Source organism: Choloepus didactylus, chromosome 1, assembly GCF_015220235.1.
Source record: "Choloepus didactylus isolate mChoDid1 chromosome 1, mChoDid1.pri, whole genome shotgun sequence".
Taxonomy (NCBI): Eukaryota; Metazoa; Chordata; class Mammalia; order Pilosa; family Megalonychidae; genus Choloepus; species Choloepus didactylus.
In genome coordinates this window covers 209,874,812-209,902,263 of record NC_051307.1, presented here as the reverse complement: position 1 = coordinate 209,902,263, position 27,452 = coordinate 209,874,812, and the positions used below count along the sequence as shown (strand labels likewise).

General features: G+C 41.0%; 1 protein-coding gene across 8 annotated transcripts in view; it reads left to right on the top strand.

Moving 5' to 3' along the window:
* The first annotated feature begins 319 nt into the window (after window positions 1-319).
* Window positions 320-27,452, top strand: part of ERC2 (ELKS/RAB6-interacting/CAST family member 2) — a 1,046,379-nt gene continuing 1,019,246 nt past the window's right edge. For all 8 annotated transcript variants that reach the window (XR_005210796.1, XR_005210797.1, XM_037798515.1 and 5 more), the window contains exon 1: window positions 320-422. The gene's annotated coding sequence lies outside the window, so the exon portion shown is untranslated. The remainder of the gene's footprint in view (window positions 423-27,452) is intronic.

Genomic DNA, 27,452 nt, shown 5'->3' with positions numbered 1-27,452 from the left:
GGCGCTCTCTGCTGCCCCCCGCGGAGGCGCCCGGGTCCCAGCCCCGGCCCCGCCAGCGGCTCCTCGGGAATGCTGGGAATGTGAGTCAGGGCCGCGGCGAGCGAGCTAGCGCGCCGGCCGGCCGGGAGGGGGGCCCGGCGGAGCGCAGCGCCCGGCAGCGCCGCGCGAGCGCGCGTCTCGGGACTGCGGCGGGTGCCGCCCCCTCGGCCGCCCGGCCCCGCCCGGCCCCGTGCCCGGCCCTCCAAGCGGCCCCCTCCGTCCTTTGCTCTCTTGCTCCCTCTCCGCCCCGCTCCTCCTCCTCCTCTTGCTCCTGCTAGCTCCGGCTCGGGCGCCGTCTCCTGCTCCTCCCGGCCGCCCGGGGCCAAGGCGACGTGAGGTTGTGAAAATCCAAGTGGGACGGCCCCTGGGCGAGCATCGGAAAGGTGAGACGCCGGGGCCCCGGCGCCGGCCGCCCGGTTCCCTCGGGGCGCTCGTGCCCGGGCATCCCTCGTGCTAGGTCCCCCTCGCTCGTAGGGAGCTGCAATGCGTTATCGGGGGGAGCCGAGGGGTGGACCATCCGCCTCCTCCGGGGCTTTCTCGGGCGGGGGAAGGGATGGGCGGCCTAAGGGCGGATTTGCCTTGATGTATAAACCCGGGGGTTGGAACAAGTGCACTGCTTCCTCCAGCGCGCGGGCGCCGCTCGCTCGCCCGGGCGGCCCGGGCCACCCCCCGCAGTCCCTCTCCGGCAGCCACACTCCTGTCATCGCCTTTCTTCTCTCCAGCTCCCCCTCATTCACCTGGCTTCCCCCGACTTGTCTGGAGGGGTGAGGTGTTCGCGGGGGCGGGGGTCGCGGAGAACCCCAAACCAAACAAAGTGGAGAAAGGTGGAGTCCCAGCCCAGGGGGTGGGGTGCCTGGCTGCTAACGGGGCTCCGAGGAGAGCGTGTTAAAAAAAGATCCGTGTCAGGGAAAATGAAGCGGATTTATTGAGGGGTAGGGGGTGGTGGTGTGAAAACGAGTACGATGTGAACGATGTGTAATTTATCTAAACGGCGTTCCTTCCCCCCCTCTCCCCCATGGCGAATTATACAAGAAACAGGGTACTTAACGAGGGTTGTACCTGTTTTTCTTTTTTTATAATTACTGCCAGAGCCTTTGAAAGATCTTAGTACAGTGAAGATTAAGGGCCGCTTCAGTGAGGGATAATAAAATAGCGCTCCTGAACTCTCTGATCGACCCTGCTTCATTTATTTTGTACTTAAGGGTTTCTGTTCCCCTTGCCGGAGAGGGAGGGTCCGCTCTGTAGGACTGGATCGATTTTAGGCGGCTACCTGCCTTTGCTGGCCGAAAGGCATTTTACTCCCGGAGCGGTGAATTGTTAGTTCCCTCTGTGATTGACAGCCACAACTGCCACTTATGGGGGCACTACGAGGACCGGTGGAACCCCAAGAGCCAATCATTGTCCGGGAGAGGAGGGGAGCTCTCACTTGTCCTGGTTGGCTTTTTAAATCAGCGGTTTTACTTAACTATTGGTTTGCAGCAGGTATGGGGCTCCAACAGTGAGAGGCAGAAAAGCAGGGAAGAAAACTCTTTGAAATTGGGCCTAAGAAGTAAGTGTTTGACCTGTGTTTCCCCCTCCATTATTAGTTGTAGCAGTTGGGGATGCTGAAGCCATTGGTGAATGGCTTAAAATAAAATTAAATAGATTTGTGTAAAGAATGAAATGAGGAGGTCTTGGGGGTCAGAATTGCCTACCTTTTTTTTAGATATGGTCCTTCTCTCCTTTATGAAAGGCACCGTACACTGTGGAGCTATCTGGGAAAAGGGTGTGGCACTTTGTCTCTTATAATCACCCTTGTTTTTGTAAAGTCACCTGGTTTCTCAGTATACATAACTTGGTTCTTGGCTCTATATGATGGATTTATAAGATATTTTTGAAGTAGGCAAGCTTGCTTTTTTAGGATTACAGAATAGTAGGGATTCTTATAGTTTTGGCAGTGTAACTGAACTTCTGGAACTAAGGGCTGCCTTGTTATTTCTCTGGATGTGATTTTGGGGGTAGCAGTGGAGTCAAACCAGATCCTTTTCTGGAGATTGGAAGAGTTTGCCTTTTTCTTAGGTAAGCCATTTTGTTGGTCTGGCCTTGCACAGTTTGGGAGGGAGGAGGGTGTGGATGGTGAGAGAAGTCTGCGACCATTCAGACTTTTACATGTGGATGGATTGTGGGCACAAGGACCAGATCCTTCATAACTTTCTACTAATCAAAAGCCTATTTTTCAACCCTCTTCTCCTTGAACTCATTAGCAAAATTATTGGTTGATCTTGAGAGCTGTCTCCTGATAGAAGCTATAGCTGGATGTGAATTTAAGGCTGTGAATAGAGTATTTCATGAACAGATTCTGAGCCAGAGTACACGGTTTAGGAGCCAGGTGTTTTAAGCAGTATTATTACTATTACTATTATCATTGTGTTATTGTTATTGAATATGTAAGAGGTGCTATGCTAAGTACTCAACATGCATTATTCTTTTTAAACCTCACAGAGCCTCTGTGAAGTAGGTACTATTACTAGTCCCAAATTATAGATAAGGAAACAAGAGGACTTAAGAACCTTGCCACAGCTCAGGTGAGAACACAAACTTGAGCCAAGTTTTTTCTGACCTAGAGCCTATGACCTTGACCAGTGGCCTTGGCCATTCAAATTTTGGTTGTGCCAACTGTGTGTGTCCAGTCTGAAGAGCAAGCTTTCCCTGCATATAGAAGGGCTGCTCTTTTAAGAGTCCACTGCAGTGTTGGTCTTTGCGCTGCCCTGCTGGCCTCTCTGCTTGAAGTCTCTTGCTTCCACCAACAGGCAAATTTAGTAACTATATATTTCAAGGAGACCAGTTTTGGCACAATAGAATATTGGTTCCAAATCCTGAAGCATCTTAGCAGGACCGATGATGACTTAAAACAAAATTCACTCTCTTCCATTTTAACCAATTGGAGTTTTGTATAGGTCTTAGTTGTATATACACTCTTAAGTTTGTTCAGTTGGCTTTTTTTCCCATATGCTAAGGGGTTAGATTTTTATTTTACATTTCTCTGACAAAGATATCCTTTTTCATTAGTGATTAAATATAATTACATTTAATTTTTTTTCTATTAAATCAGTGTGGCCCTCTTGTTTTATTATGTTGGAAAAGCCATAAGACTTAGGCCTTATCAATGTCTTCCCATTAGTGAAATTGTTGGTGGTTTGCCAAAGCAGGTATCCTAAAAGCTGAGTTTAGCTGAATGGTGGCCGCATCCACAAATTCACTTGAACAGATAGTTGTTTTACTATGGTAGGCTGATTTTTGTACAATCTGCATTTTTGTTTGTTTTACCAAGACATCCTTTAACCCCTTTTATCAGCTAGGAAACTAACATTTTGGGCGTCACATGGGTGACCTACCTGCTAGCCAACAATTCAGTTTCAACAATGAGTGTATTATTCTTTGGCATTTTATTGTGGTTTTCTTAATTTTAGAAAAATAGTAGGAAAAATGGAAAAAGAAAAGCTCTGATATCAATGATGAGATAGGTCTCATAAAGTTGGTCCAAAGGTAGAAGTGATTGGGTGTACAAGAAGCAATGATTCTTCAGCCTGTTCTTTCTTGTGTGAAGAAAAAGAGCAAAATAAATGAATATATAAGAAATGTTAAAAGATATTAATGCTAATTAGTCAATTACATTAGCCAATTTTTGCTGCGTAACAACGTCTGACATCCAACAATAGGTATTTATTCTCGCACTCCTGTGTCCTCAGATTGACTTGATTTGGCTGATCTTGGCGGGTTCCTTGGAACAGCTCTGCTGTGGGCTGCAGGTTGGGTTCAGGTCTGCTCCTCATGTGTCTGGGGCCCAGGCTGAAGGGATTATAGCAGTATTTATAGCTTAATTTTATTGAGTACTTACTATGTGCCAGGCACTGTCTTAGAACTTTCTATAAAATATCTAATTTAATATTAGGACAGATGGTGTAGGTTGCCTACCCAACATCCAATTTTGTTTGAGATGGCAATATACCCACCTCACCATCCTAGACTCCCCTGCAGTCTAGAGGGGCTGTGGGACTCAGGTCTGATAGTCATTAAGTGGAAGTAGTTAGATGGGGCCTTTCCTGAAAGCTTAAGGAAGAGGACACACTTGGCTGATACACTCCAACCGTTCTTGGCCCATTTCTGCTTCTTGCTACTGGGTACAAAGATGTAATGTTTGGAGGGGCAGCAGCCAACTTCAATAATGAAAATGAAACTTTGTATGTATTAAGAATGGCAGAGCTGGAGGCTGGAAGGATCTCAGTCTTGGTGACATTGTTGAGTTACAGTGCCAGCCTAGATTGCTTTCCCCAGTACTTCTTGTTGCATAAAGCAAATAACTTCCTTACTTGTAAGTGACTATTTGTTACTTGTAGCCAAACAAAATCCTCACTGATGTATACCCTCACAAGAGCCCCTCAGAGTAGCTGCTTCATACTTATTTTACAGGTGAGGATATTGAGTCTCAGAGAGGTTAAGGAACTTGCCCCAAATCACATGGCTAGTACATGGAGGAGCTGGGATTCAAAATGACATCACTTTGATTTTCAGGCCCATCATCTCGCCTTTGGGCAAAATAAATGCTATAGTAGCGGTAATGTTGGAAAAGTAGGTTGGTTTGAGATTGAGAAGGCAACTGGATGCCTGGTTAAAAAGTTTGAGCTTTTTTCATGGGCTGATGAATATAAGATGATTTGGAAAAGATAGAGACTGCAGGTTGGGAGACTGCTAGAGTTTAACTGCTTGACACACAGTGCCTTAATGTGAATGAAGGTGGAGGAGAAGCTGGCACAAAGCAGAGCTGGGAACACGAGGAGAGAATGGAGTTGGGTGAACACACATCAGAGTTGGCTGTTAACCTGTAATTCTTTTGGGAACAAAATGAAAGTCTCCTGAAGGTTAGTATTAACTTCTACTGGTGGCTTCACATTTGCCAGGAATCATTATTTAGTGTGAATCATTATTTATTTGAGATTTTGTAATTGTTTGTTACTGCAGCATATCTTACTTTATCTTTACTGACACATCATCTTTTAGCACATCTGCTGAGCTTTATGTGACTTGCTTTTTGAGTGTCTTCTGAATTAACCTGATTGTTAACCTGCCTGGCCAACTTGTCCTTATGTCAAACTTAGGAAATTAATAGACAGGTATCTGTATCAGCTGTTCAGGTAGGTCTTTGAATTGGAATCCTTATGCTCAGTAACATTGGCTTTCATGTTTGAAAAAAGAGTCTGGAGATATATTATATAGTGCACTTTTCTTTTTAAAGCCTTTTTTAAATACTCTGTTGCTTTCTTAGATAATAGAAAAATATCAATGGCTTGGGGAGGAAAATGATTATCAGTTACCATAATCATGGCTACTATTGATTTAGTACTTGTATTAGTTTCCTGGCTGCTAAAACAAATACCATACAATTGGCTTAAACAATGGCAATTTATTGGCTCGGTTTCGAGACTAGGAGAAGTCCAAAATTGAGGTGTTGCAAAGTGATACTTTCTCCCAGAAGACTGTGGCATTCTCGGCTGGCTGCAGGTGATCCTTGGTCCTTGACTTTTCTGTTACATGGCAATGCACACAGTGGGGTCTTCTTTCTCTTCTGAGTTCTATTGACTTCCAGCTTCTAGCTGCTCCCCGTGGCTTCTGTTTTGCGTCCAGTTTGCTTTGCTTAGGAGGACTTCAGCCATACTGGACTAACTTCTGCCTTCATTTGGTTTTGTCACACCATCTAATAACATCTTCAAAGCTGCTGTTTACAAATGGATTCACACCCAAGGGACCAGGGTTTGGGACCTCAGTGTGCCTTTTGTGGGGCACATGTTTCAATCCCTAACAATACTCATTCATTGATTTGTCAAATATTTATTGAGCATGTACTATGTAATAGGCACTTGAAGCACAGAGGCAAACCGTAGATATTTTCCCACTTAGAGCTTACTCTCTAGTTGGGGTTATGGATAAACTTGCTCTGTTCTATGAGGGACATCATTTATTGTGCATATACTATATACCAGGCACTGTGCCAAGTGCTCTATACCACTATACTACCTATAAAGGTAGGTGTATCATCTCCATTTTATATATAGGAAATGGAGGATCAAGGAGTTTGATATGCCTCACAAAGGCAGGAACTTTTGCCTTTTGTTGTGTCCCCAGTGCCTAGAAAAGTAGATGCTCAATAAATATTTGTTGGATAGTTCAAAGCTAATGCCAGTAACAGTGCCAAGATTTGAGCCTGAGTCTCAAGGCTGCTAGGTTTTCCCTGGACAAAGTTGGGGCAATGAGTGGCCTCACAGTTGCAACAGAAGCGACCATCTCTGGCTGATCCCCCCCAGTGTCAGTGCCAAAGGCACCAGGAAGACTCAGGCTCACTCTCTTTCACAGCAGGTCTCAGTGCTTTGCCTGTTTTTGCCCCTCTCTCTGCTTCAGTTGGGGAACTCCAAGGCCACTACCTCACTGACTTAATTGCTGGTGTAACTGGGCTGCCCCCGGCTTTTGGGCTAGTTCAACTTCTGCCACAGCTGGATATCCTTAGTATTTGGTTGGCTGATTCCTGGGGCTGTCTCTCCAAATTCTGCTCTTAGCCTTTTGGGTATTTCTTCTCCCCTTGCATCTTTCAGATTCATTGCTTTGCAGTTCTGCTGTCTCTGTTCTTGAACTCCTGTTGATGTTGCTAAGAAGGGCTGATTTTGGTCAGGCCCCAGGAAATATCTAGTTGCTGGCATCTACTGGGCACTCAACAAAATTAAAAAAAAAAAAAAAAATGGAAAAGAAAGAAAGGCAGCCAGCACTTTCAGGAAGAACTGAGCAAGAACTTTTTCCTGGAAGTCAGTGATGAGATATTGGCCCTAGTGGAGGAGGAGTATGGGACTGAAGGGCATCTCTGGAATACACCTATAGTTTCATGCATGCCTTATGCCAGCAGCCTTACTTTGCCTGGTTTGTTCTTCAGTTTTTACATTTGCTCACTTAATTCTGTCTCTCGTGTGTGTGTGTGTGTGTGTGTGTGTGTGTGTGTGTGTGTGTGTATCTGGCCTAGTAGACTTACCTTCTTTTTCCTGTCTTACTGCTTTCTACCTCTGAAGGTAGTTGTTGATCTGTGCTTTCAGGGTATGAATGAGTTGCAGGCAGCAAAGTGCATTCACCGTAAATGTATTAAAAGTACTGTAAGCAAACTGTTAATTCAAAGCAACTTCTTAGTGGGTCAGAAGACAAGAGTTTGAATGAAAATTGAGAAGCAAAGTAACTATTTTATAGGAATACTCTCAGATCCTTGTGTAAACTGAGAGACGTTTTCTCTAAAACAGTATGGCTAATTATAGCAAGAAAGAGCGGAGTTCAATACAAGGAATTAAACCTAGTTGTGCATTGTAGTTACTAGTTCTTATGCAGTGAATTTCTCTATAACAGAGTGGGGTAGTCAGGGTGGGATGTTCTGTGGGCCCAAGATGATTTAAGGTGGTTTCCATGTTCTGCAAGCTGCTCTGGGAGTGGAGAATTGCCCTCTGAAAGCAGGAGGTTGAGCGGTTCTGCAGGTTGTGAGTTTGGGCTGTACCAGTGATCCCTAGTTATTTTCTTGATGTCACTGGTGGGCATCAAACTCCAACCAAGATAGCTGTTTTGTGCCTGGTTTAAGGCAAATTAGCCATCTGTCTTCCTGCCCTCCAGATCCAAGCTAGCAGTCCTCACCTCGAGGTACCAAACCATGGTCCAAGAGGGTAGCAGTGGGGTTGACTCTTCCCACGTTAGCCCCTCAGGAGAGGATTTTTGATGTATTTTCTTTCCTCTTGCTGATGTGTGTTTTTCTTTCCTTCACAGCTGTAATGTTCTCTCCTACCCTGTCTTTATTTCCCATTTTGCCTCTTTATCCATCTTTTTCTGAAGCTGCTGCATGGGGGGTGGGGTAGCGAATGGGAGATTCACTAAGCTTGGCATTCTTAGGGCTTGTTGAAATAGGTCCTGTTTGATGCTGGGTGAGTACAAAAACAACTGGGTTTCAGTGGCTGTTGTTCATTGGACTTGAAAGCAAGGAGTAGTTAGCAGGGGTACGCAAAGGAAATTCTGTAGCTTGTTTTTTAGGGCTGGGAAAGAACTGTCTTTTTATATGCAGGCTTTGAATACATTGGTGGGGCCACCTTGACTTCAAGAACAGCAGTAGTTACTTAGAATAATAACTTCAGACCAGATTCTTTTCTTTCCTTTTTTTTTTTAATGAAGAGATGTGAGCACTAATCTGGGAGTCAAGAGACATAGGTTCCATTTCTAGCTTTACCACTGACTTTCTCTTTATTTGGAGTCTCTGTTTATCCACACCTATCAAAATCATCTCATCCAACTTTCTTCAAAGGTTCTGTTCCATATCTAAAATGATATTTTTAAAAGCAGTTTCTCATGCAGAGGATCAACCATCATTTCATTAGCTAGTGCTATTTTAATCTGGAAAACAAGAATGACCTGTGAGCGCTCATGACGGACTTCATTAACAAAGTGTGAAGCCATTATATTATATATTCACCACTTGTGTGTCTGCTTGCTTCATGCCAGGACCTTTGCTGGGCAGAGGGTATTAAACTGAAAACAGAACAGATGATTCTGGGGCCTCAGGGATTATAGTATGTAGTGGGGCACCAGACAAGTAGGCAGGCAATTGTAATGGGTGCCTTGAGAGGGGTACAGAAGGTTTCATGGAGAACATAGGAGAGGGGCTATCCCAGACTTGGGGTTGAGGGATGAAGGGAGGCTTCCTGAAAAGGGTGACATCTAAGATGTAACTGAAGGGTAAGTGGGAGTTAGCAGGGGTGGAGAGGGCTTGGTTTTGATGGTACAAATAACAGAGGGAATTGCGTGTGCTCAGGTCCAAAGGTGAGCGAGAGAATGGGAGATTTGGACTTTGGGGAAGTGGAAGTTGACCTGTAGAGCTGGAGCTTACCTTGGCTGGAGTGAGGGATGGTGAGAGAGGCCAGAGAGAGTGACAGGGCATGGAGGACCCTGTGAGGTAGTGAAGAGATGGGGTACAGACTAACCATCAAGTGTTTCAGATGGGGAACAATTTCAAATGGGAGACACGGATACAATCTGTGTCTCTGAATTCTCTGTATTCTCATTTCATTCCACTTCATGGTGCTAACTACCTGCTTTGGGTGCTTGTGGGAGTGTGAGGCTTTAAATCTGGGTGAGGAGCCTGCAGATTGACCTGGGAACAGTGGAAAAATTAAATATAGCCTTGGGATCCTAGCAGTGCCCATGCTGAATTCACTGACCAAACACAATATATAAAACCCATTTTCAAGGTGGGGATGCTCCTAATAAAAAATCTGCAGTGGGACTCCACACTACTGTTGGTTTTGAGAATCTCACCTGGACCAATTTCTTTTTAGTGAGTTGTGTGTGTGTGTGTCTATGCTGGAAGGCCTTTAATGCCAGGAATTGGTTACAGGCAATGAATCAGTTGAGACAAAGAGATTAGCAAAAAGCTACTTGTAGATGAAGAGGCAGAGGGAGGAGGTGGTGTTCCTGGAGCCCAGGGGTGGGAATCAACTGATGGGAAGCTGGAACTAAGGTGAGGTTGTCTGGTGGGAGCTAAAGCCAAGGAGAAGACTTAACCAGTGCTCAAGACTTGTCTGGAATAGAAGAGAGGGGTGGAAATATCCATTTTTCAATGAGTTTTAAGCAGAGCCTTGAGAATCCTGATCTTGTTTTGCAAATGTTTGCAATTAATAGATGGAATCAAACTGACTTTGTTAGCCTAATAGAGGGAAATACTTGGAGTAATTCATAGTGTACATCTTCTGGAAGGGTTGTCAGAAAGTCCATGACTGGAAATGGTTTAATTACTCCCTGAAACGTACAAGACTGAAAGTTACATGTTGGAACTGTATATTCAATGCCATGTGCATACCAGCTGCCTCTGTCTTTACTTTTGTATGACTTATACTTCTGTATGTTATATAGTAACACTCCTAAACTGCCTTTTTTTTTGCATTAATCTAGACTTCTGTGTCTCAGCTTATGAACCAACATTTTGAGCTATTGTATCAGGGCCTCAATTGCCAACAGAAAGTTTTATTTCAGTAGGATCACCATACCTGTTTAACACAGTTTGTGCAATTGTTTAAATATTTATTGAATTTTGTCCTTATTTTATAAAAACTAAGTTGAAAATGGAAAAGTATAAACAGTATTACAGGGAGAAGTATAAGCCTCATAGACAATGTAATTGAAGCAAGAATGGAAAGTTTTAGATATGCCCAATATGCTGCTGTTTAGCCTCAGTCAGATGCTTTAGACATAAGTTGGCCACCTGTATATAGTTGTGAATGATAAGAGCGAAGTTAAAGCCTATGTATGAAATGGAAAAAAGCATTGAGGACTCAGTCCATTGAGGACTGAGGAAAGATGTAATTTGAGAATTTGTCATTTATTTTTTGGAGAAAACAGAGCTTCCCCTTTTAACATGTAAATCTAGTCAATTTTGTGTGTAGAGTTTTATTTTGAGGTGAAAATCACATAACATAAAAGTAACCACTTTAAAATGGACAATTCAGTGGCGTTTAGTACAGCCACAATGTTATGCAACTAATACCTCTACCTAGTTCCAAAACTTTTTCATTACCCCAAAAGAAACCCATGTACCCATTAAGCAGTTGCTCCCCATTTCTCCCACTCATTTCCTCTCCTCCTGTCCTCCCCAGCCTCTGGCACCACTAATCTGCATTCTGTGTCTATAGTTTCACCTATACTGGATATTTAAATAGAATCATAAGATGTATGACCTTTTGTGTCTGACTTCTTTCACTTAGCATAATGTTTGCAAGGTTCATACATGTTGTAAGCATGTTTCAGTACTACATTCCTTTTCATGCCTGAATATTTTTCCATTGTATTTGTATACCACAATTTGTTATCAGTTGAGGGACTCTTGGGGCTGTTTCCACCACCTTTTGGCTACTGTGACTAGTTCTCCTATGAACATGCATGTGTATGTATTTGTTTGAATACCTGCTTTCAGTTCTTTTGGGTGTATACTTATGGTGCTAGGAGTCAAACTGCTGGGTCAAGTGGTAATTCTATGTTTAACTTTTCGAGGAGTCACCAAACTGTTTTCCACAGCAGCTGTACCATTTTACATTCCCACCAGCACTGTACAAGATTCCAGTTTCTCCATATCCTCATGAACACTTGTTATTTATTGTAGTGGGTTGTTTGTTTTTAAAAAAGAAAAGTATTCAGATAGGCAAAGTAGGGAATTGAGAATTGGATTTCTCATCAGTCTTGTTTAAGCGAGTCCTCCAGAATTAGTAACTGTGATGGTTAGGTTCATGTGTCAGCTTGGCCAGGTGATGGTATTCAGGTGTCTGGTCAAGCAAGCACTGGCCTAACCATTACTGCAAGGACGTTTGTGGCTGCTTAATAAACCAGAAGGCTGGTTTGTTAAATCATCAGTCAATTGGCTGCAGCTGTGACTGATGACGTCAAGGAAGGGCGTGTCTCCCACAATGAGAGAATGCGGTCAGCTGGATTCAATCCAATCAGTTGAAGACTTTTAAGGGACATAGATAGAGGACCTTCACTTCTTCTTCGGCTGACCAGCGAAGCGTTTCCTGAGGAGTTTGTCGAAGTTGCCAGTTCATTTCCTGAGGAGTGCGTCAGACACGTTCGTTGAAGTTGCTAGTTCGCTGCCTGAGGAGTTCATTGAACATCTTCATTAGAGTTGCTAGTTTGCTGCCCACTCTACGGAATTTGGACTCGTGCATACCCACAGTTGCGTGAGACACTTTTATAAATCTTATATTTATAGATATCTCTCGTTGATTCTGTTTCCCTAGAGAACCCTAACTAATACAGTAACCTATTCTTTTGATTTGTTAATCAGCATGGGTGATCTTTATGGTAACAAAATTCTCTGTGTATTTTGGCAAACAAGGAAAAAGAAACAAAGCAAATAAAATGGTACCTAGAAAAGCATACACCTTGATGGATTTTCCTGATTCCATGGTTTAATTTGTTATAATGGTGCCCTGTGGAACTAGAAAAAGATGAAATGCATTTTGCTAGACATCTTAGTCCTTACCATGAGCCAAGTGATGCTAAGAGACTTCATTTGGAACCAAGGAGAGAAGGGGATAAGAACTGAGGTGTGTGTTCAGTTAGCTCCACAGCCCTCTAGTTCAGGTTGGGAGGATATGTTGGTGCTCTCTCTGCCGTGGAGAGTCTGGTTGGTGTCTGGTGAACTTGTCCGACTTCCTTTGTGGTCTCAGCAAAGCCTTGAGTTGGGTGCACAATTGTGGTTCCTTTTGATGCATCTTGTGGTTAAATGGTGAATGTTAAATCATGCTAATTAGGAAAAGGAAGGGAGAGAATTGGCTTCTGGATGTTTAATGTCTTCTGAAACTGGGAGACATGATATAAACTTTGAAGCAAGCATAGTTTATCTTTTAACAAAAAGACAGATAACTATTTGACCAGAAGTTCAAGAAATTCATATGAAATATCTACTATGTGTCAGGCTCTGTGCTAAGCATTTTCAGGAGTTATTTCATTTAATCCTCACAATAACTTCATGATCTAAGTATTGTTTTTCTCAGTAAAGAAATTGATGCTTGGAGAGGTTAAAAAACCTGCTCAGGTGTCTTAGTTTAGTTTTCCCCCAGATCTTGAGACAATAATTCAGGTACAAGTCAATATTTGAGACTTACAAGGAAGACCAGTAGGGGAATGAGGATATGAAACAGGGAAGAGAAGGCAGCTAATAGATTGGGCATTAAGTAAGTTGCTACAGTGGTGAGTGGAGTTTAATACCAAGGGGAAATGCTGGAGACAGTTTAAAACACCTGCTTTGGGATGATCCCACATGTCGGATGAGGGGCAGGAGTGTGTAACCATTAGCTCCTATCAATTGTTGTTGAGGGTGGTTAATTCCTTGGCACTTCCATCCTGCCTCCTGCAAGGGCAGAGTGGCTTTCCAAGGTTCAGAAGAATCTTCAGGGAGAGATACTGGTGTTGGCAGTGGGATGTCCTTTGGGACATTCTAAAATGTTCCAGGTCAGAGGACAGTGGTGGGGCACTTATAGCACCTACAACACAAGGTCCCTATCCAAGAAAGTGGAGAAGCTGAGATTTGAATCTTGGACTCTTGACCTGAAGGCCCATGCTTTTAACTGCTCTACAATGAATTACCTCTAATTACAGGTGTAATAATGCTGAGATATGAAACATGGTTCTTACGTTTCAGGAGCTCTCAGGATTGAACCATCTGTCTTGCAGAAGGTACAAGGGACACAGTGGCATCACTTGGTGCATTCTGGGACTCACAAGCCATTGTAAGATGGAAACACAGATAGCAGGTATACAGGTGCCCTTTCTTCTGGCATCCTGTGGGGAGGTGTGCTTGGGCCAGGCACAGCTGGACTCTTCAAGGAGCTCTGCTCTAGGAGAAGCACAGACATACACACTGACCCTTGAAGCTGTGAGTCCCAGTCCATAGTAGTGATGCCTGCTGGTGTTCACTTGAGCTGTTTACACAACTGTATCATCTCATAGCAAGATTTATCCTATTCTGAGCCCTTCCAACAATTGCCTTCATATTGATGCCCCAGCATAGGAGCACCTGTTTACCAGGAGAAACATCTGGGCCTGGGACTGATAAAGAGAATATATTTCAGAACAGTTTAAATGATTGGTTATTGTATCTGTATGTGAATTACATCACTTATAAATGATTTGCATCTATCTAGAGACCTAACATGAGATATTTTGTCCCTGAAAGGATGACATTGCCTAGATTGGCAGTGTGGCAAAAGGAAAGAAATGAGAGATAAATTGGTGAGAAAATGCTACCCTATATTTTAACCTAAATGATAAATATTTTGTTATAGCACTTACTGCATCCAAGGTAGCTGGATGTATTAGATTTTGCTAGGTTGTGCTGAGGGAATAAGCAACCTCCAAATCTCAGTAGTTCATAACAACAAAGGCTTATTTCTCTCTCATGGGTTGTCTGTGGTTCTCTTCCATGTTTTCTTTATTCTGGGACCCAGGCTGATGGAGCAGTCCCTTTCTTGAGCAGTCCTTTGCATGGAAGAGAAGAAAAAATAATGGTTTCCCCACAACATGGTTCTTACAACATCTGTTTGGATATGGCATGTGTCACTTCGCACAGTTCATTGGCCAAAACATGTCACATGAGTGCGTCTTATGTCAACTGGGAAGGAAGGGTGGGCCTTCTAAAGAGGGACAGTGAATATTTTGAACAAATGATGTAATTTGGTGCACTGTCTAAAGTTTTACTCTCACGTGCAAATTGCTTAGCAAACTTTTTAATCAGCTCATCTTTTTAGGGCCATGGCAAGATGTTTAATATTGTTATTCCAATTTTACACATGAGGAAGAAACATATTGTACTTAGAAGTCTAATTCATCTCCCAGGCCTCATGTAAAACAATAATAATAGTATTATTATTCCTAAGAATTCAATCAATTGTACTGTGTTCCAAGAACTGCTTATCAAGAGTGAAGGGGACAGTAAGGCTCAGGCTTGGAACACTGTGGTGGATTGAATTCTGTACTCCAGTTTGGACATGTTCTTGGTTTTGGTCCACATTCTAAGGGTTGTGGACCCATTATAAATAGGATCTCTTGAAGATCATACTTCAGTTAAGGTGTTGCCCAACCAAATCAGTTTGGGCTTTAATCCAGATTTTTAGAGTCCTTTATTAGCAGAATAAAGTTCAAACAGAGAGAGAAAAGGCCACGGGAAGAAGTCAGAGTCATTGGAACCTGGAGGAGAAAGAAGACATCACCATGTGCATTGCCACGTGACAGAAAAGCCAAGAACAAAGGATCACCGGCACCCAGCTCTGCAGAGGAAAAAGCATCGCCTTACTGATGCCTCAATTTTGGACTCTCCCTTTCCTCAAAACTGTGAGCCAATAAATTCCCATTGTTTAAGCCAACCCTTTGTATGGGATTTATTTAAGCAGCTGGGAAACTAAGACAAATGCCTTTCGTAAAGTCACATGTTAAATTAACAGAGAGCAAAGAACTCATTATTAAAAACAAGACAACCATCCTTTGAGAGAACACCACGGTGTGCTGTGGTTAATACTGATGATGAGGGCTGTCTCACTGAGCACTTACTAAGCTCAGGCACTGTGCTAAGTACATACGCATTTCTGGCTTACTCATTACTCACTTTAATTTTGTAAAAGTGGCTGTTATTTCTGAGGCCACTGTTACTAACCGAGGCTCAGAGAGGTTAAAAGGATGATAAATGCCTGATTCAGGACTCACACCCAGGGCGGAATATACTTCATCACTTATCAAAGATTTCTCAAATATGGATGAGATCCCTTTTAAAGGAAATAATTTCTTGTCAAATCCCAGGTTTGACAAATTACTGTTAGTGTAATGATACTTGATTTACACACACAAAACTGGTGAGTGGTTTTTTTTTTTCTTTTTATCTCTTATGTTTATGAAACCCAAATACATTTACAAATTAAATACCCTTCATCTTACTAATTCAAAGAACAATGTTAATTTAACTGCATTAACTAAATGACCTCTTGTAAATGGAATATGATGCTGATTATTTGGAGTGGGTTCTTTGGGGGTCAGCTTGTTTACCCTGATGTAGGCTGGGTGAGGACTCAAGTCTCCCACCATGTTCACTATATTCACCTTCTGTGAAACTGTGATTCATGCTGAAACCTTGACATCCCTTACCTTTCACCAGTGAGAACACATCATTTAGATTCCCAAGTCCACCTTCGTTCCTTTCTCATTCACCCATGGTGATACCTTAGAGTATGGCTGGTACTCAAACTCAGTAGGCTTGGCTGCTCGGACAATTGAGAATATCCTTATATTGTTTGTTTTCAAATTATTGAAAGAAAACAACTGAAGTTCCTGTGAGAATTTGCGCTTCTATAATATACATGTTTATGGATCCTTCATGTCCTATTCTCCCAATTCTTGCCCACATTGAAGAACTGCATTCCCTTCTCTGGTTCTCCACTCTGACCTCCTTCATAGGCCTCTCTCCATATGAGGTCACACTCAATCACCCCCAGAAAGGCCCTCATCTGTTTCCCTTGTTCCAAGCACTTGGCAACCTTGCACTGTAAGTAGAGTTACCCACATCAATCCTAATAAAGAGGCTTCAGCCCCCTTTTAAATGGAGGGATTTGGGTCTCTGGAAGATCAGAGACCATGTTACAAATTTGTGTTCTAGAAATATTTGTTGAATTGATTTTAGCCATGTCCCACAATTTCCCTTATTACTTATTTTTATATTAGATATGCTTACTCATATCCATTCACTGACTGAGAGATTTAATTCAGTTACTTGATGACTTAATGCAGTTACCAATGCTTCTTCACTGTTCTTTCAGTTTTTAGCAGGGTTTTTGAGTACCATTCAGCACGTCAATTTTGATCCTTGCTAAAATCTCTGATGTGACAATTTCATGGTTATTAGTCATATTTTTGAGAGATCCCTGAGTTAGGAGATACAACATTTATTCTTTCTATTCTTTTAGAATCTATAGATGAATGTTTGTTTCTGAAATTTGTCCATTTAAGCCATCTCTCATTGCTTGCTCTTGATTGTGATGTTTTTTTTAAAATTTTCTGAGTAGCATAACATTTTTACTAAAATTTTTCCTCTTGTGTGTGATGATGTGTTATTCTTATCTAGTAAAAAGCTATTTAGACACAATTCTTATATGTTGACTTTAAATGTAAAAATTTTTTGTGTGATTCGGTTTTTGGGTCTAGAGGGTAGAGTTGTTATTCTACCTTTCTATCATTTTCTCTGAAATGTCTGTTAGTTGACAGACTGAGGATTTTCTTAATGTAAGACCCAATAAATTCCTGAATCTTCTTTTTTGTAGGTAGACTATAGCTAAAGCTTTGCCAATTGACATTTTATGTTTGCAGATTAAAGGAAATGCATGTTTTAAAAGTGAATCTATACCTGAAACTATCAAACTACAACCCAGAACCCATGAATCTCGAAGACAGTTGTATAAAAATGTAGCTTATGAGGGGTGACAATGGGATTGGGAAAGCCATAAGGACCACACTCCACTTTGTCTAGTTTATGGATGGATTAGTAGAAAAATAGGGGAAGGAAACAAACAGAGAAAGGTACCCAGTGTTCTTTTTTACTTCAATTGCTCTTTTTCACTCTAATTATTATTCTTGTTATTTTTGTGTGTGTGCTAATGAAGGTATCAGGGATTGATTTAGGTGATGAATGTACAACTATGTAATGGTACTGTAAACAATCGAAAGTACGATTTGTTTTGTATGACTGCGTGGTATGTGAATATATCTCAATAAAATGAAGATAAAAAAAAAAGTGAATCTAAAACTTTAGTTATTTATCGCTTCAATGTAGCCAATTTAATTTGTCTCATTTATGGGACTTTATGAGGCAATGAATAATGTTATAATCAACATATTAGTGATAATTGTTATTTTAATTTTATTTAGCGTCTCAAATTATTTTTTTAACTTTGCTTGTTGTTTGGGGTTTTGCTGTATTTTTAACTTGTGGATTTACCTATGGTACTATTACTGTTCCTTTAACAAAAGCTTTTAGCTATGTCAGATTTTAAATTTAATACTTTGGAAAAAATTTATAGGGTTTGAAATTAAAACAGATGAAATGGTTAATAGAGCAGTTAACTAATACTTCAGCATCCAGAGAGCCCTTACCTTGTAGTACAGAATAGAGTCTGTCTTTTCACTTCAGCACCTTGCCACAAAATAGAAGCCAAGGCAGCTGAACGTGTAATCATGCTAAATATGCAACGTGGAAAACAGTAATTATAAAGAGTTTGGGGGAACCAAAGGAGAGTGTCAAGTGTAGATGGGTGTGTTTGAGTTGCAGAAAGCTTCTTGGAGAATGATAGGAAAGTGTTTTTAAAAATTTCTGCTAAGTCAAGCTGGATTTCTTTTTTTCTGATTCGTATCATCATGACATTTTAAGATTAAGTGGTTTATTATTGGGAATTTCAATATCTGCAGATGCATAATATTGTAACCTGCAGATCAAACGAAATTGTCCATTTTTCTTTCCAGTTTTAAAAAGGATTGATGTCTTGAGTGCTTTTGAACAGATGGTTGAGCTTAACTTAGGAGTGTCTGACAAGGCTAAGCTTAGCAGACAGAATTCTGAGACAATTTTGAGGTTTAAAACCACCATTCCCTGTCTGGTAGCCTTGGGCTTATCAATGTTGGGTTTGATTGAACATTAGCTGTGTTGGGGGCATTGTGATGAGTTCTTTTCATTTATCATCTCATTTGATTTTCCCCAAAGGCCTATAAAAAGTACTACCATTATCCGTTGTACAGATGAGACAAGTGAGGATCAGAGAGGTAATTTATTCAAGGTTGCACGTTGAGAAATTAGAGATAAGGTTCCAAGAGTATCTGATTTAGACCCTCTACCCCTTTTCCTTTGTTAAAATACTATGTGTCTCCTCTGTGACTGCAATGACAAGATTGTCATATAACTGCCGTTGAAGTTATTTCAATATGATGAAAATATCATGACATTAAAGCACCAACTTTCATTCTTTAAAATATTCAAAAAAGGTTTTATTGGAACACAGCCCTGCACATTAGGTTAAAGATAGTCTGTGGCTTCTTTCCTATGCCAATGGCAGAGTTGAGTAGTTCAGACTGAATGGCTCAAAGTCTAAAGTATTTCTGGTCCTTTCTAGAAAAGGTTTGCTGACTTCTGGTATAGATGGGACTGTCTTAGCTTGCAGGCTGCAGCGTTCTCATGTGTGAGGCCCCTGGGGTTTGGTTGAGCCAGGGGTGGGGAAGAGCGAGTGTTGGCTGGGGTGCATTCTAAGTTCAAAATTCAAACCTTGTCTTCCATATCTTCATATTTGTCAAGGCAGGAGGATAGAGTTTATTTATTTAACAGTTTAAATAAGCTTGATTTATAGCTTGGGACCCACAAATGTTAAAGAACTAATATTTTAATGTTAGAATTAGTGTTAAACCTGAGTGCAGTGTAGGGGTTTACAAGTACTTGCACAAATTAATATAGAATTATAAAGTATGGAAGTTCTTTTTGGGTTATATATGGATTATTCAAAACCTTCCTCTGAGTTCAGTTTGTCCAAATTAAACTAAAAGTGCCAGAACCCACCTGACAGCTTAGGTGGAAGTTCTGTTCTCTCCTCTGGGGTTCCACCCCCACTTCCCATCTCCAGATGTCTGTGTTTACACTGCCCCAAAGTGAGGGGGATGTGGATACAAAACCTACCTACACCCAAGCCTGGGAAGTGAACAACTAGCCCTCCACATGGTTGCATCTTACTGCCACAAGGTGTCGCTGTTGAAGATGGTCCTTAGGCATGAAAGATGGTGGAGGTGTCCTCTGTGGTCCCCACTGTGTGCCCCTGCAAGGGGAGGCCACCCTGGTTTCCCAGGTACCAACCTCAACCTTGGGGAGTGCCATGTGTGGTTTGCAGATGTCGTTGGTGCCGCACAAGCAACTCCTGAGCACCTATGGCTTGTATAGGAACATGAGGTATTTCTCTTGCCTCTGTGTAGCAGGGGCTGGAAGTGCCTTGGGAGCAGCCCTTGATTAATGATGAATGGGATTCTTGCCCTTCTAAGGATGTAACTATGAGGCTCACTGTACCTTGTTTCTCAGCGATCCTTGTGCAGAATGGAGCCTAGTTGTCCACAGCAGAAACCTCCATGAAAATGTACCCCATACTGCCTTCCTTTTCTTCCTTGTCTTAGGGCTCAGCTCCCTTTGCAGTACTTCACCTTCTAAATGAACCATTTGCAGATCCTTGTCTCAGGGTCTGCTGGTAGGGAATGTGCCTCGGACAATTGGGCTTTCCCATGCACAGTGGTCATGCCCCATTGCACAGGCGCCACGCAGCAGGGCAGGGCCTAGAGTTCCCAGCCTTAGCCACAAGGTATGTCCATCCGGGTTTCCTCATGGCTCCTGGTCACTCGTCTTCAGTCCTGGTCATTAGCCTAGTCTTCCTACTTCCTTGAAGTAATTATTTTATTTCTGGCCTTGTTTACAACCATGTTCATGCCCTGCTCCAGATCTCATTTACTCTGAATCCTGGGCACCAGGGACTTTCCTCCTCAAAGCTGCCAGGATCCTTTGGCAAAGTGATTCCTCTCCTCCGTGGTTTTCCATTTTGCAACCAGGAATCTGAGGAGGGGCAGCCTTGATTAGGTTACAGAAGATTTTCTTACACCCTTACCAAAAGGCCCAGGCTACCGAGTCACCCTACTTTAGCCTAAGCAAGAGGGCCAGTCAGCAACCCTTGACGAGGCAGATAAAGTTGGCTTCCCTTTTTAAAAGAGATACCATGTCTTCATTATGAAAAAACCTCATTATGCTCTGAGAGACTATAACTAAAAGACCTGATTTGGATGGGGAAAGGCCTTGTGGAGGGTATGCTATCCAATACTGGGATCTTAACGATGAACAGAAATTAGCCTAGCAAAAAGAACAGGATATGTGAGGCTATGGGACAGGAAGCAACTTGATACATTTCAACAACAGAAAGAAGACCTGGACAGTCAGTGAAGGAAAGAGAAGCGAGAGAGGCGTCTGGAGCAGTTGGCAGCAGCCTCCGCCACAGGAAGGGTTTTGGTCTTTGTCCAAAGATCAGTGGGAGGCTTTGAAGGGTTTTTAAGTGGGGACCAAGATATGGTTTATGATTAGAATTGCCCCTTAAGACACTGTGGCTGATGTGTGGAAAGTAGAGTGGAGGGGAAGGTATGGGCTGGCTTAAGCAACAGTCACATTGGTGGAATAGGGCGGTGGGAGAAGAAATGGAAACCAGAGAACAGATTCAAGAGAGATTATGGAGGTAAGATTGTTAGGATTTGGTAATGGACTTGAAGTGGGTGGTGAAGGACATGCATTTTTTTTTGTGTTCTTCTTTTATATGGGGAGAAATAGTCAAATATTTAAATACCTATCCCTAAAGGGCCACACAGGAAGTGAGGGAATCAGGCTGAATGTAAAGTTAATAGGGAATGGAGGAGACTGTGGTGAAATGGAGGGTGCATGCCCTTTCTTGAAGGGCAACTGCTGGTTGACTCCAACAAGTCAATGTCTTGTAGGAATGTGGGTCTGACATTGTCATATTTTTCAGATTTTTTCAAGAGAAGCCAGAATCTTGATTTTAACATGAAATGTCTCTTTCTTTTTTATGTTGGCAACTAAATAAAAGTTCTTAAAGGACACTAGGCTAGCCATAGACAACACATCTGCAGGCAGGATCTGGCTCATGGGCATCCGTTTCTGGCTTGAGATCTGTTCTACACCATGTCTTCCTCTAGGAAGCTCTGAGAATTAAATTTAGTCTGTGCCACAGAATTTAGTTAGGGATGCTGATCAGAAAAAAAAAAATAGATATCTTAAGGTGGCTAAATCTTGGGAGATAGTGGTGATCTCAGCTCACACAGTCTGTCAGCAGGGCTCAGGTGATGGGCTGAGCCTGAGATCTGTGGAAATAAACTTAACCTAATTTAGAGCAGATAGCAGGAACAGCTTTTGTCTTAAAATAGACCATTTCATACCACATAGTCTGAGATATTTGAGGTAGATGGGAATCAAGGTTCTCCCCAGCTTTTTCCCTTCTGAGTTTTTGGTTCAAGAGTCCTACAGTCTTTTAAGAGAGTACATATTTTATTTATGAATCCATATGCAATTAGAGAAAGCATTCTCATAGGTTTGTAAAGCTATATTTCATTTTATTTTGTATTTGAGCCTTAAACAGAACTTACCCTTGGACTTCAAAGTTAATACATGAGGTGTTTTTAAAGTGAAAGGTGTGCAATTACTTTCCTTGGTGTCACATTCACCATTTGTCTGTTTCTTCCCAAAATTTGATATACTTAATAATTTATCATTCTTAGTGTTGCACACCACAAATATGTAAGATCAGCTGGTATTTTATAGAGTTTACAAGAAACCCCAATGGTTGAACCTGTCTTGGCCTTATAGTAGTATTTAAAACAAGAAGATCTTAACTACTGTCTTATTTCCTATAATGCATTTATATTTAGGTGGAAACACTTAGAAATGTTTTTCTTGAGGTCAGTAATGAGGAATAGAAGACGTTGTATCATTGATTGTTGAATCAAGTTGATCTTTTTGCTCTTTCTCAGGGATTCATTTGACAAGATTAAAAAAGAAAATCAGTGTAGAGGAGAAATTAGGAGACGACACCAAAAAAAAAAAAAAAAGCTGGAGTGTCAAAACAAGGACCTAAAAATATATCAGGGAATTTAAACACAGCTGGGGGGGAAGGGGGAGATGGCGCGGGTGACTCAGTAGAACAAGTGGGAATCACGTGGCTTGTGGGGACATGACAGACATCGGAACACCTCTGCTTACCTTGTCAGTGGGGCTTTTACCACCTGCTTGAAATCGGCAGCACTCGGGACTACAGTTTTCAGAGTGGAGTCATCTCAGGATACCATCGCTGACCTTTGTAAATTTGGTAGAAGGGGCCGATTCCAAAATAAAGGGTTGGGCCTAGGCTGAACTTAAGAAGCAGATGTATAGTGGTGAAGAAATTATTCTGCTATCATTTTGATGTCCTCTGAAGTTCCCATTTGATTTGATAACTTCCGTGGAATTGTACGTAATACTCTTGTCGGGTGTGATCTTGGTGGAGTAAACATAAGCCTGTTTCTTTAGCTTTCTAGACATAGAGACCGGCGATGGCCAGATTGTCTTTTTGAATTTCTGGCTTCTTTATTGAGTATTTGAAAAATAAATACAGAATTGTATTTATTTCCTGGCCTACTTTAGGGTCTAAACTACCAGTTATTATTTTGATCTTCAGTATTTCCCCCATAGTGGTCAATTCTGATTCTTTTCATTTAGTGTCATGTCCCCATCCTTAAAGTGGTTCCTAGTTCCTGTGATCATCTTTCCCTCAAACCCTTTTATCTGAGATGAAGAGAGTTCTGTCTGAGAAAGCCAATTCCAGTGGAAAAACTCCACACAGAAGCGGTGTCTGTTTCAATCACTGCTTTATTCTCAGTATTCAACCCAGAGCTGATGATTAAAAAGTATTTATTATATGAATAATCCTAATGTTCAGTAAAATGTTTGCAGCTATTCCAAAGGGAAAATTGTTTTCTTAGTAAATAAACTTGGAAAAAGCTATATTCTGTATTTGTTTTGGGGGTACATAATTGTGTCCTAAACTATCTGAGACGTCTTAGTAAAAAGTTAAAACCCCATTAGCCTTGTTTATCTGAGCATTTCCCAAACTATTTGGGAAATATTGGCCTGAAGCAGAGCTGTGTAGCACGATATTGGTATTTAATAAATACTTCTTAAGGTGTATTTGCTTATTACGCAGAGCCGAGATTCTGAGTTAGGGTATTCAGGGATTTTTAGTACCTCAGGAGGAGATGGTGGCTTCCAGGATAGGCTGGGAGTGGACAGCAGGGGCTCTGGAGGAAAAAGAATGAAGGGTGAAGGTGTGAGTTTAAATCATTTCAATATTTTTGGGGGGAATTTCTTTAATAGGTATTAAGAGCCTTAAAAGTGTCCATATCTCTTGATCTTGTAATTCTACTTTGAGAGTTTTAATCTAGGGAAGTAATAAGGGGTATGCAATATTTCATCAATCAGGATATTAATTATTATATATCCACTTTAAAAATTAAATCACCTAAATTGTCCCACTTTGAGTGATTGATTAAGTAAATGATTAGAGAACTATTCATCATTAATGGCTATTTCAGTTCTTTTGCTGCATAACAAATGACCCCCAAACTCAGGAGGTGCCGTTAAACAATGATTTACACTGCCCCCCCCCCCCCCCCCCGTCAGTGGGATCAGACGCCCAAGGGAGAGAATCTCCCTGGCAACGTGGAATATGACTCCCGGGGAGGAATGTAGGCCCAGCATCGTGGGATGGAGAACATCTTCTTGACCAAAAGGGGAATGTGAAAGGAAATGAAATAAGCTTCAGTGGCAGAGAGATTCCAAAAGGAGCCGAGAGGTCACTCTGGTGGGCACTCTTACGCACAATTTAGACAACCCTTTTTAGGTTCTAAAGAATTGGGGTAGCTGGTGGTGGATACCTGAAACTATCAAACTACAACCCAGAACCCATGAATCTCGAAGACAATTGTGTAAAAATGTAGCTTATGAGGGGTGACAATGGGATTGGGAAAGCCATAAGGACCACACTCCCCTTTGTCTAGTTTATGGATGGATGAGTAGAAAAATAGGGGAAGGCAACAAACAAACAGACAAAGGTACCCAGTGTTCTTTTTTACTTTAATTGCTCTTTTTCACTTTAATTATTATTCTTGTTATTTTTGTGTGTGTGCTAATGAAGGTGTCAGGGATTGATTTAGGTGATGAATGTACAACTATGTAATGGTACTGTGAACAATCGAATGTACGATTTGTTTTGTATGACTGCGTGGTATGTGAATATATTGCAGTAAAATGAAGATTTAAAACAAAACAAAACAAACAAACAAACAGAAAAAACAATGATTTACTATTTCTCACTACTCTGTGGATTGATTGGGTGTCCTTTGGTGACCCATGGTATTGATTGTCATTCATGCAACTGCCTTCAGATGGTGGCTGTGCTAGCTTGGAAAGTCCAGGTTGGCTTGTCCCTCTAGTCTGAGGTCTTGGTGCTGTCTGTGGGCTGGGGTGCCTCAGTTTCCCTCCCTGTGGCCTCTGTCTCCATGTGGTGTCTCATTGTCCAGAGCCTTTCTGTGTGGCCTCTCTTTCCAGCAGAATAGCTTGGACTTTCTTACATTATGGTAGCTAGGTTTTAAGAGCAAAAATGGAAGCTGCCAGATCTCTTTAGGACTAGGTTCAGAGCTGAAACATGTCACTTCTGCTGCATTTATTGGTCAAAGCAGGTCCCAAGTTTAGTCCAGAGTCCTGGAGAAGAGAAATTGACTCCATGTTTTGATAGGAGGGGAGACAAGTATGTACAGGAAGAGGAAAAATTTTAGTGGTCATCTTTGGAGATTCACAATGGCCATTAAAATTGTTTTATAGAAGTATTTTATGATACATAAGTTAAGTCAAAAAAGGAGATCATGTTAAGTAAGAATAAAACATTGAGGAATGAGGAGACTACAAGTATTTTATATGTATATATATATATATACACACACACACACACACACAATTAAAAGAGATTAGAAGCAACAGTATCAACTTGTTAACAGAGGTTCTCTATGAGTGACATGATTAAGAGTGTTTTTATTTTCTTCTTTATACATATTTGTATTTTCTAAATTTTCTGTAATCAACATTTATTAGGTTTTCTTTTAGCAATTAAGAACACTGATCATTTATTAGGCCAAGTAGAAAGTCTTGAAAAATTTCAAAGATTAGAAAACATATGTGTTTTATGCTGTGATCACAGTGGACAAATTTAACTGTAAAGTTGTAGCCAAAAACTTCTATTCACTTTGACATTTAAATATATCCTTCTGAATAACTCCTGGGATAGAAAAAAATTTCAAAAGAAATATATCAAGCCATTTGCGAAAAACGATGGGAATTCTACATGTGCAGTCCTGCAATATGTAGCTAAAGAAGATCATCTTACATGCATTCATCAGAAAATGTGATTGAAGATAAATGAACATTCAGTGCATAAAGGCAAAACTAACTAAACTGAAAGGAAGTAGAAATTATTATTAAGGATTCTGAGATGAAAAGTAAAACAGAATATAGGAAAAGGTATCAAACAAAAAGCTGCATCTGTAAACACTGAGAAAATAAGCATTTGTCAGATTGTCACTAAGAGAAACAAGAATTCAAGCATTATTAGGAATGAGAAAGGGGACATAACTGGAGGTGATTTAAAACATTTTAAGGAAACATTGTATAAAGCAATACCAATAAGATCCAGATATCTGGATGGAATGGACTTTTTCTGAAGAAACATTTTATTGATGTTTATTGACATGAAATAGGCAGCAGAACTGAATAAATTAATAAACATAGCAAAAAATGAAAAGGTAATCAGCACTCAAGCCCATTCCATTTAATGGGTGAGTTCTACCAAACATTTCAGGAATAAAGAAATCTCATGCTATGCTGTTTCAGAGCACATGAAAAATGGAAAACTTCTCAGTCCATTCTATGATGGCAATATACATCTGCTTTTAAACCTGTACAAGGAAAGCCCAAGGACATAGCAGACCAGTGTCAACACTGTATTACTTTTAAAATAAGGAGACATTATTTTAAAAAGATAATCTATTTATGCATATTATGTGTCATGTGTGTGTTGTGTGTGTGTTTCCAAAAAATTCAAATCCACTTTTTATTTGTTTTAATTCTCCAAAGCCTTGACTACCTGAGCTGGTAAAGTCACTGAAGATTAAATCTTTGTGGATGTTAATTTTCTGCATTTGGGTTGGGGACATCAAACCTAACCACAGACCTCAGAAATGTCTGCTTCTAGACTCAAGGGAAGCAGATAGGGGAGGATATGTTAAGGTTTAATAACTTCTTTTAGGAAGGCAACCCTATAAGTGATGGCCCTGTGGTGGCAGCTAAGACCTAGATACCTAAATTCTAGCTATAGCAAAGATAAACTCAGTTAGCTGTCAGAATTATTCAAGAAAATACACCCCCATGCCCCCCCAAATCAAATTGTATTTTCTTATTAAAAACAACATATCTTTATTATAGAAACTTTAGATCATGTAAAAAAACAAAGAAAATGAAACCACTTGGAATCCCACCACTGTTAACATTTTAAAGTATGTTGTTCCAGTCTTTTCTGTAATTTTGTGTGTGTGTGTGTGTGTGTGTGTGTGTGTGTGTGTGGTGTCTGTGTGTGCTTTACAAAAAATGTGAGTAAACCATAAAAATATCTGGTAGTTTGTTTTTTTCCCCCACTACCAGTATGTCATCAACATCTTTCCATTTGATTACATGTTCATGTGGCCAGCACCCTATTCCACTATATGTATATCTCTCTCATCATTTGTGCTTATTTCCTATTGATGGAAATGTTGATTCTCTTGTTTTTTTTTTAAAGAACAGATTATTGCACACATTTTAGAAACAAAATGATTTTTGTGTATTTCCAAATAAAGCAAAATTAAGAGCTGAGTAACAAACATTTGAAGCTAAGTATCTTGGTTGGAAACAGGTGTATCATCCTTTTATATTCTTTTAGGGAAAGGGGAAAACTTTATGGAAAACATTTCTTCATCTTATGTGTGAGGACTATTTAGGGTATGAGTGATAGAAATCCCAACTCAAATCGAATGAAGCGGAAAAGGAAACTTACTGGCGAATGTATCAGTTATCTGTTTCCCCGGTAATGCTACAAAACATCCAACCACAAAACATCAATGACTTACTTCAGGAAGCATTTACTTAG